Genomic DNA, 8044 nt, shown 5'->3' with positions numbered 1-8044 from the left:
TGTACAAGTACCATATTGATTGGTGTAAAATTGCAACTACAAAATTAAATGATATTGCCACATTAGGCTCCTACTGTGTTTCCTTCTATTATGGCAATGGATTTAGTAGATTTCAAGGAATGCAAATGAGGATACTTACAACTGCTGCTCTTGCAGCATCGCTCAGGCCCTTTTTTGTACTGGTATGAAAGTCCTTGAAGACATCCACAGCATTAGCATCTTCATCAGGTCGACCATGTTGTTTAAGTCCTAGATCATCATGTTGTTCATCAAGTCCTTGATCGTGTTCTGCGGCTTTCCTCTTGTTCTCCTTCTATTCATATTGCACATGAGTTTCTGTTTATATTTATACAAAGGCAAGAGTGACAATAAAAACACAACCATCACTTACAAATGTTTACAGCTGGACAACATAGGAGCGAGATCTTATAGACTGGTTGTACTTCACTTTTGCATGGTTTCGCTTGTTCATCTCAGATATTTCCCATAGTTTCATTTGTGTTAGACTACAACACAAGTAGACCATAATAAGTCTAGACACAAAATCGATGGGTTCACACTACACCTTGTTCTTAGCACTAGACCAAGTCTCGATAAGTTCACACCACTATGCATTGGTCATGGACGGGACAAGAGAGGTCATAGGGATCTAATCAGTAGGGACGCCATTGAAGTAGGTTTGCTTCAACCAATAGCGTGCCTGCCGTACCTTAGACTGTAATACATTCTAGCAAGCTTCTTGTGTTAGTGGGTGAGCCTTGTTAATGTCTAGCCTTGACTGCACGCAGTAGTATGAATGAAAAGTAAATTCGTTAAAGTTGCTCAAAGCATAGTTGAATGTCAAGAGAGAATACCCATACATACAGTTAGCCTATCCACAAAAATCCTATAATGGACGACACCAGAGGGCTTCTTGTAATGTTTCCAATGCGTCAAAATTGGTATTTGATGCCTAACTATTACACCTATCTCTGAGACAAATTTGACAGCTTGCAATGGATCATGTGGCCTTTTGTTTCCCTCAGCAACAGAGATGGGCATGCTCAACCCTCCCATTGATTTGCTCATTTTTTCAAGCAAAATTCCATGAGTTTGAGGCCTCGGCTTCCTCGCACTTCTTGGCAATGGTACTACAAAGTTTTCATACATTCAGATTGTTAGAAAAGTAACATGGATATCAAATAGCTAGTGTGAATTGATTGATAGACATCTATAAGGATAATACCAACCTAGGCAACTTTCATTGTTCTATGGGTGGGTGGAGACATGAGTTCGCTCAGAGGGCTCCTCTTCAGCGTGGCTATCATTATCTGGCCGTGGGCAGTCTCTCATAGGACTAGGTAGCTCAGAGGGCTCCTCTTCGGCATGGCTATCATCATCTGGCCGTGGGCAGCCTCTCACAGGGCTAGGTAGCTCAAAGGGCTCCTCTTTGGCATGGCTATCATCATCTGGCCATCAACAGTCTCTCACAGGGCTAGGTGGGGTGCTGTCCTAACAAATGTCTCTAGTCCATTCATGAAGTTTGAATTGATCCCTGCATATAGGTGTCCATGGTGATGGAGAATTATGTTCACCTACTACTGATACCTCCACCCTTTTGCCAGCGGCAGCCCTCCAAGTATGAACTCCATCAGCAAACTCTCCTGGTTGTGTTGAATTCAACCTGCTTGGAGTGCCTTCGCCTAGGACCCATGGCAGCACTACCTTTTGTCCTGCTGGTAGAGCCTCCTCTATGGCTCCTTCAACCCGTACACTGAAATTGGAGATACAAACTTAAGCAGCAAGCATGTACTAAATTGCATTGCTATCCAAACAGTAAAGCATTGCAGTGCTATCTAAACCCCCCTAAAATGATCCTCGATTTTCTTAAGGGAAATCCACATATTAGATCATAATGTGATAGTCTAGGAAGACTAAGCTGTCACATTATCATTATTCAGTTGATATCACTAGTTCATACATTGCAGAATTACAAGTTTACAAGATATTACAACACTTGGTAACATACCAAAGTACAACAGTATACTAGTGGAAACACACATAGATCAGCATCAGAGTAGACATAGCGCGTCGGCGGGTGAAGGCTCCTCCTTCACGGGAAATCATTAGAGTAGGCGTAGAGTATAAGCGGGGGTAGACTTCATCTCCTCAACCAAACTTGAGCGTAGGAATAAGACCACCTAATCCTTCTAATCTCCGTTGTCGTCGTCGTAGATGACATCCAAACCTGCCAAATATCTTTCAGTAAGATTTGTACTAGCCACTGGCTCCCAACCTATTGCGTGCTTTGCGTTGCTTTGTGGTAAGTGGAATGCAAGGGTAGACCAAAAGGCCTATTTTATGACTGTAGTTTTCCTATGTAAGCTCATCAATATTTTATAATAGTTCATCAAGTTTTAACCCATCTCATCCACACGTTCACCCATCCCATCACACACATCTCACCACACTCACACTCTCTAGGCGGCAAGGACGACTCCCTCTCATACCTTGTCTTATCGGCTAACAGCTGAAGTCCAACAAACCCGGGGGGAGAAGAAGAAAGGACTTCTCTCACTAATCAAGGGAAGCGTAGGTCATAGTAATGTCCATATTCGCGGACACAGCTATATGTATAGATCGATCAACTCTATAGAGCGTGTACACCTGGAATCACAAGATCACCATCATTGGCGGTGCCCCACCTAGGCTGATATCGACTGCCTCCCAACCGGTATGGTGCCACCCTACCACTCAGCCTAAGGCCACCCTAGAGTCCACTAGCACGCTGAGACTGTGAGACGTAGTACCGGGCCCCTAGAGATCACTACGCTGTCTTAGGAGGTTGTGGGCCATACACCCGTACCTCCTTACACTAACCACTTCCAACCTAGTAGTAATGGCACCGTCCTAGTTGATCGGGTAACTATCCTCCACCTATTCAGGAGCGAGTGATGTGTACGTAGGGTCCTATGATCTGGTTCTCTTGACATACCAGATCTTAGGGGGATCAAACATGATATCTTCTCAAAGAGGATAACCAACACCCCATGCCTCGACGGCACCTCCATCCCGGGGCTTCATCCTACAGAGACACTCCACCGCGGGACCTTCTCATCTCACATGTACCCACCACAGGTACCTCTCTTAGGTAATGCCTAGGTCGCACCCACCAGCAAGACTCGTCATAGAATCCTGCCTGATTGACTCAACCCTCACCACACACCCAAGAGGCATGCCAAGATCTTCACGGTAATTACCACATTATCGGCACCATGTGCCTTAACCACTCACAAACAATCCTCCACCGAGCATCACATCACATATATAATACATAATAGAAGCAGTAGCAAGTAAGTGAGCGTCTAACCTATCAACAGGTGTGCAAGGGTGTAGGTTGCGACAAGGTAATGGTTTTCAAGCAATTCTATCATACAACCTATCACAGATTATTTGCGTGAAAGTAAAGCACTGATAGCTACATGATTGATGTCTAATCACTACGCCCCCAACACCGATTTAGCCACCCATGATCTGCAACAGAAAATTAGATGCGTTGCGGTGATTCCCTGCGTTAAACTGAACCGCTCCTCTACACCCCACATCCCACCTCGCAGGTTGCTTCGTGGACGACATTCCCCACACATCCGCTAATGCCTGATCTTACTTCCTGCACAGAGGCGGCGCTAGAGCTTCTCCCTCCCACAATAGGTTCCTCTGGTTGGTGCTCACTCTCCATGCCTGATCTCCATCTTCCTATGTCTCCCCGCCCAATCTCCATCTTCTTCTCGCAGCCCCGCTCTTTCATCTAGTGGTCAATGTGATTAGATTGGGTACCAGCGATTGGGGGGAGTTTGTGATGTGATCTGAAGGAGATTGAAGCCTCTTCATGGCAACAATCCAGCCATCTGGTGGCGAGTTCCTCAAATCAGGTAGCAGCAACGAGGGGGAAGGTGGTGCTCAGATCTGAAGGGAACACAGCTACGCTACTCATTGATTATCTTAGGTATTTTCTCCTCCAGTCTTCTTTTGGTTGTGATTTGGATTAGTTAGTGATTTCTGGCAATCTCCTACCCCAAGGATAATTTCTCTTAATTTTGTTATTCCCCTAGTTCTCTCTGATACGTAATTTCTGGTATTTTTCAATAGAGGATAGGTAGAGCCGTGGAGGCATGGTGGCCACGGTATCCTTGCCAAGGGGATTGATGCACTGTATGTTCTCACTTTCTCACTTTAGTGGTGTTACAGACACAAAAATTCTTCCAAATTGTCAACCTCTGAATTCCCTTGATGAAATAGTCATTGATTTATCCTATGTACTTTAAGACAACTCCTGCAGTTTCAGAACTGAAGTGGAACAGGAACATATGTCCTAACTTTTGCATTATCTGTAGATTTTTTTAAGCCACTGGGTGGCAGAACAGGTTTTAGAAAGGAAACACTTGGTTCCTACTGAGCAAGGTCTGATACCCCTTTGCAAGATACTATGTTTTTTGGTGCATTACGACATCCTATAGTTGTAACTTAAAATGACGCAATAATATAGTGATTCATTTAACTCTTGTGCAATATCAATGCTTTACAATTTCTGAATAAATTAGTCTACTGTTGTAGAGTACACATCGTTCAGCACCTCCTTTCCATAGAGATTCATGTAAAAATAGACTTTATATGGAATCACAAATCAGTGAGCTACATAGACGTTCCTCTTGTAATTTGCTCTATCTATACTGTCAACAATTTAGAACACCGAATTTCGGCTAATTTTTGCATGGCTTTATTAGTTCTAATTTAGCTCAACTTCTTTTATGTCAGGGTTGATATGTCACTGGAGACAAAGGGTACCAATGGAACTTCAATTCTAGAAGAGCTGCCCAGGTCTCTATATACATTGGCTCAGTTGTTTTCTTTCAAGGTTTATAAATTCATGGCTAAATAGCATCAGTAAATATGTTCTTAACGAAGTACTCTATATTTTTTTCTCAGGAGAAATATATAATATTTGGATGTCATGAACTTTGATGTGCGGTGAGCTGTGCACTTGCAAGATCATTTACTTGTTAATCAGGTATCCTTTCTGTCCTCTGCTGTTGAAGTACAAGTCAATTGCAAATTAGACTGCTTTACACGCATAAGTGCCAGTGATTCACTAAAATGATGAACATGTACACTATTATAGATGTAATTGCCTAAACTGTTATGTCGACAATATTTTGACTGTTTACACTCTGCTCCATAAGATTCTGCAACCTGTCCCTTCCTAGAAAATTTTGGAACCTACACAAGTGAATGAACTACATTACTGTACAGTTCACATGATATGTGAATTACATGTTCAATGTACCTCTTATTATATGTTTAGATGTATTGATGCTTTAAGAAATTAGTAGTGATGCATTTGGATACTTACAATATTGTCTTTGTTTTTCTTATTCAAGTTCACTGCTCAGATGAGTAAAGTTGCTTAAGCTTCATCAACAAATGTTTTATGTGAAGATTTGGTACTTTGGGAATATGTATAATACTATATCAGACAAGATTGGAGCTTTGTATTTCAGTTAACTTGTCTGATTAAAAATGAATAAGATTGGAAGCAAATTTCGACCTTTGTTAGATTGTAGTTCAGAGATGGAAAATGATGCAGAATGAATCTATTCCATGAGAAATTATAGATATGTTAGTTATGATTGTTTTTCTTTCAGATGCTATTGACAAGATTGCATGTCAAAGCACTAACCTTTGTATGGATGGTATTCATTGTAATGCAACAGTTGATTTTTAATATATGGCTAAGTATTGTTATTTCTCATGTGCGAGTTGTTCTCTAATTTCCAATCTTTGTTTAATATAGTTTATTCCTAGCTACACATATAAGCGTTGCAGCAATCCAAATCTTTGTGTTGCTACGAGCTATAGAAGTCAATGGTCTGCAATTGGTACAAACAAATCTAAGCGTTGCCATAGCCCATTAATATCCGTTGCAACTTTACAATGGTTATTTATTGGTATTACCGATGCATATATATAAGTGTTGCAATAGACCCTTGCAACGCCATTTTTAGCAACACATAATTAATGCGTGGGTATAGACCCCACCACCGCATATATGGACTTTTAGCAACACATATATGCGTTGCAAAAGGGGGTGTCATTTTGTAATGAATAGGATTCTGAGGTTGGGTGGGACGTGGCACCTATTGACTGATCATCTTTGAGATCCTTAGTGTACTCGTAGTTGTTTTCCTCCAAGTCCTGCAGTCGTCCACGTGTCCTCCCTACAACAGGGTCCGGTCATCATTATCCTCGATGCAAATACCGCAATGGAGCGACAAACAAGGCAAAAGAGCAATCAATAACTAAACCAAGAAAGACTGCGAATAAAGAGGCAACAATACACGGGAAGATCGAATAACACCAAAAGAATACTTAAGGAAAAAGGACTTAGCCCTCGCAGAGGAAGTTTGATCCTTGGGCTCGAAAGAAAATAGAAGTGTCGGCTAAGCACAAGATCGAGTCACAGCCTAGCCAATACTTCTCGGGCCAATCGTGTCAACCTATACAGCTTCAAGAATAATGGCCTAGACCTTTGCCCAACTTAAGCAAACACCATGGCAAACAAGGCTAACCCTCATGAAGCAAGTCCGTTTTCCTCGGGCTTAAAAGGAGAAAGTCAGCTAGGCACGTCCATGTCACATCCTCGGTAGAGATGACACTCTAATGGTCGATTAAGTCGACTCGCAAGGTTCTGAGAACATAACATATACGCTAACCTTGCTAACTTGAAGTGATAATACGATCTTTGATCCGATCGTCATGGCTAAAGACGGGATCGAACAGAGCGGGCTAAAGGGGTAAAGGGAGCAGTTCCAGTCTCTCTCTCAATCCGTACGCCATTGTAATTGACCAGAATCGAAGAGGGTGGAATAGAAAGAGAAAAGAGAGGAGCAGTGGTCTGCTTCTTCCAATCCACACACCATGGCAAGAGACAGGGGCATTGGAAAGGAGCAACACACAAGAGAGCGTGAACACCTGAGTCCACTCATAGGGTACCTCAACCTACGTGCACTAAATGGCACCAAGACACCCCTAGGGTCTTAGCGGTGTGGTTGTCACCGCGAGAACCTAGAGAGTGCTAAGGTCTAAAATAGGTACAAGCATACAAGGGGCTCGAGCACGAAAGAGTCAAAACAGAGGAAATTCGGATTCACCTTCATTTGATCCGCTCGCCATAGCAATCGATGGGAATCGAAGGAATAGAATCAAGAACACAACAAAAGAACACTAAGGGACGCAAACAAGTGAAAAGGGACTTTGGTTCCACAGTACTTCAATCCACATGTCATGCAGTAGACATTAATCGAAGAAGTTGGAACAAGAGAGCTTAATCCACATCTTACTAGATCGATGAGGATCGAAAGAGAGAACAAGACCAGATAGAAGAATGGTTCTGCATTCCTTCAACCTGCTCGACATGGTAATGGTCGAAGGTTGAAAGAGTTAGACCAACAAAAAGAGAGGCATGGATAGCATGGCCTACCACTCTTCGATTTACTCGCCATGGCAAAAGGCGGTAACCGAAGAAACGCCTCAGCAGTCCACTACCTTTCGATCCGCTCATCATTGTAATGGGTGGGAACTGAAAGAAGCGGCACACAAGAGGGTTACCTCGGCAAACACTCACAAACAACACTCCACACCAACCCATAGGGCACCATGACCTATGTGCAACTATATCGTCACTTTGCTATTCCTAGAGTTCATAGCGGTGCGGTTATCACCGCGAGAACCAAGGAAATCCTACAGTTATGGCGAGGCAACTTGCGACCATGAGCTTTACCTAAACGAGTTAGCTTCCATGAATTCCATGATGATTGTCCCCTTATTCGTCCCTAGTAGACTAGGTCAAAGATGGGCTCATCTTGTGCGGGTAGGAAGCGCACCGATGTTGAGCCCATGGTGGCCACGTCCTAGGGCCCTCAGAGGGGCCAATGATCATGGCATTACAAAGTCAACTAAAAACGAGGGGTCGAGTTACGCTCGGCGTCACGGCCATGGCGAGACGAAT

The 8044-nt window shown here is 43.0% G+C and overlaps 1 long non-coding RNA gene across 3 annotated transcripts; it reads left to right on the top strand.

Moving 5' to 3' along the window:
* Positions 1-3526: 3526 nt before the first annotated feature.
* Positions 3527-5782, top strand: LOC136513103 (uncharacterized). 3 transcript variants are annotated; one of them, XR_010773294.1, is made up of 6 exons: positions 3527-3985; positions 4129-4191; positions 4374-4440; positions 4795-4857; positions 4966-5047; positions 5418-5782. It is a non-coding gene; the product is annotated as an uncharacterized lncRNA (long non-coding RNA). The 3 variants fall into 3 exon arrangements; XR_010773293.1 differs by having other exon boundaries at positions 4129-4440; XR_010773292.1 differs by having other exon boundaries at positions 4129-4857.
* Positions 5783-8044: the final 2262 nt, after the last annotated feature.

This window comes from Miscanthus floridulus, chromosome 16 (genome assembly GCF_019320115.1).
Source record: "Miscanthus floridulus cultivar M001 chromosome 16, ASM1932011v1, whole genome shotgun sequence".
Taxonomy (NCBI): domain Eukaryota; kingdom Viridiplantae; phylum Streptophyta; class Magnoliopsida; order Poales; family Poaceae; genus Miscanthus; species Miscanthus floridulus.
This window is presented reverse-complemented; position numbering and strand designations above follow the sequence as displayed.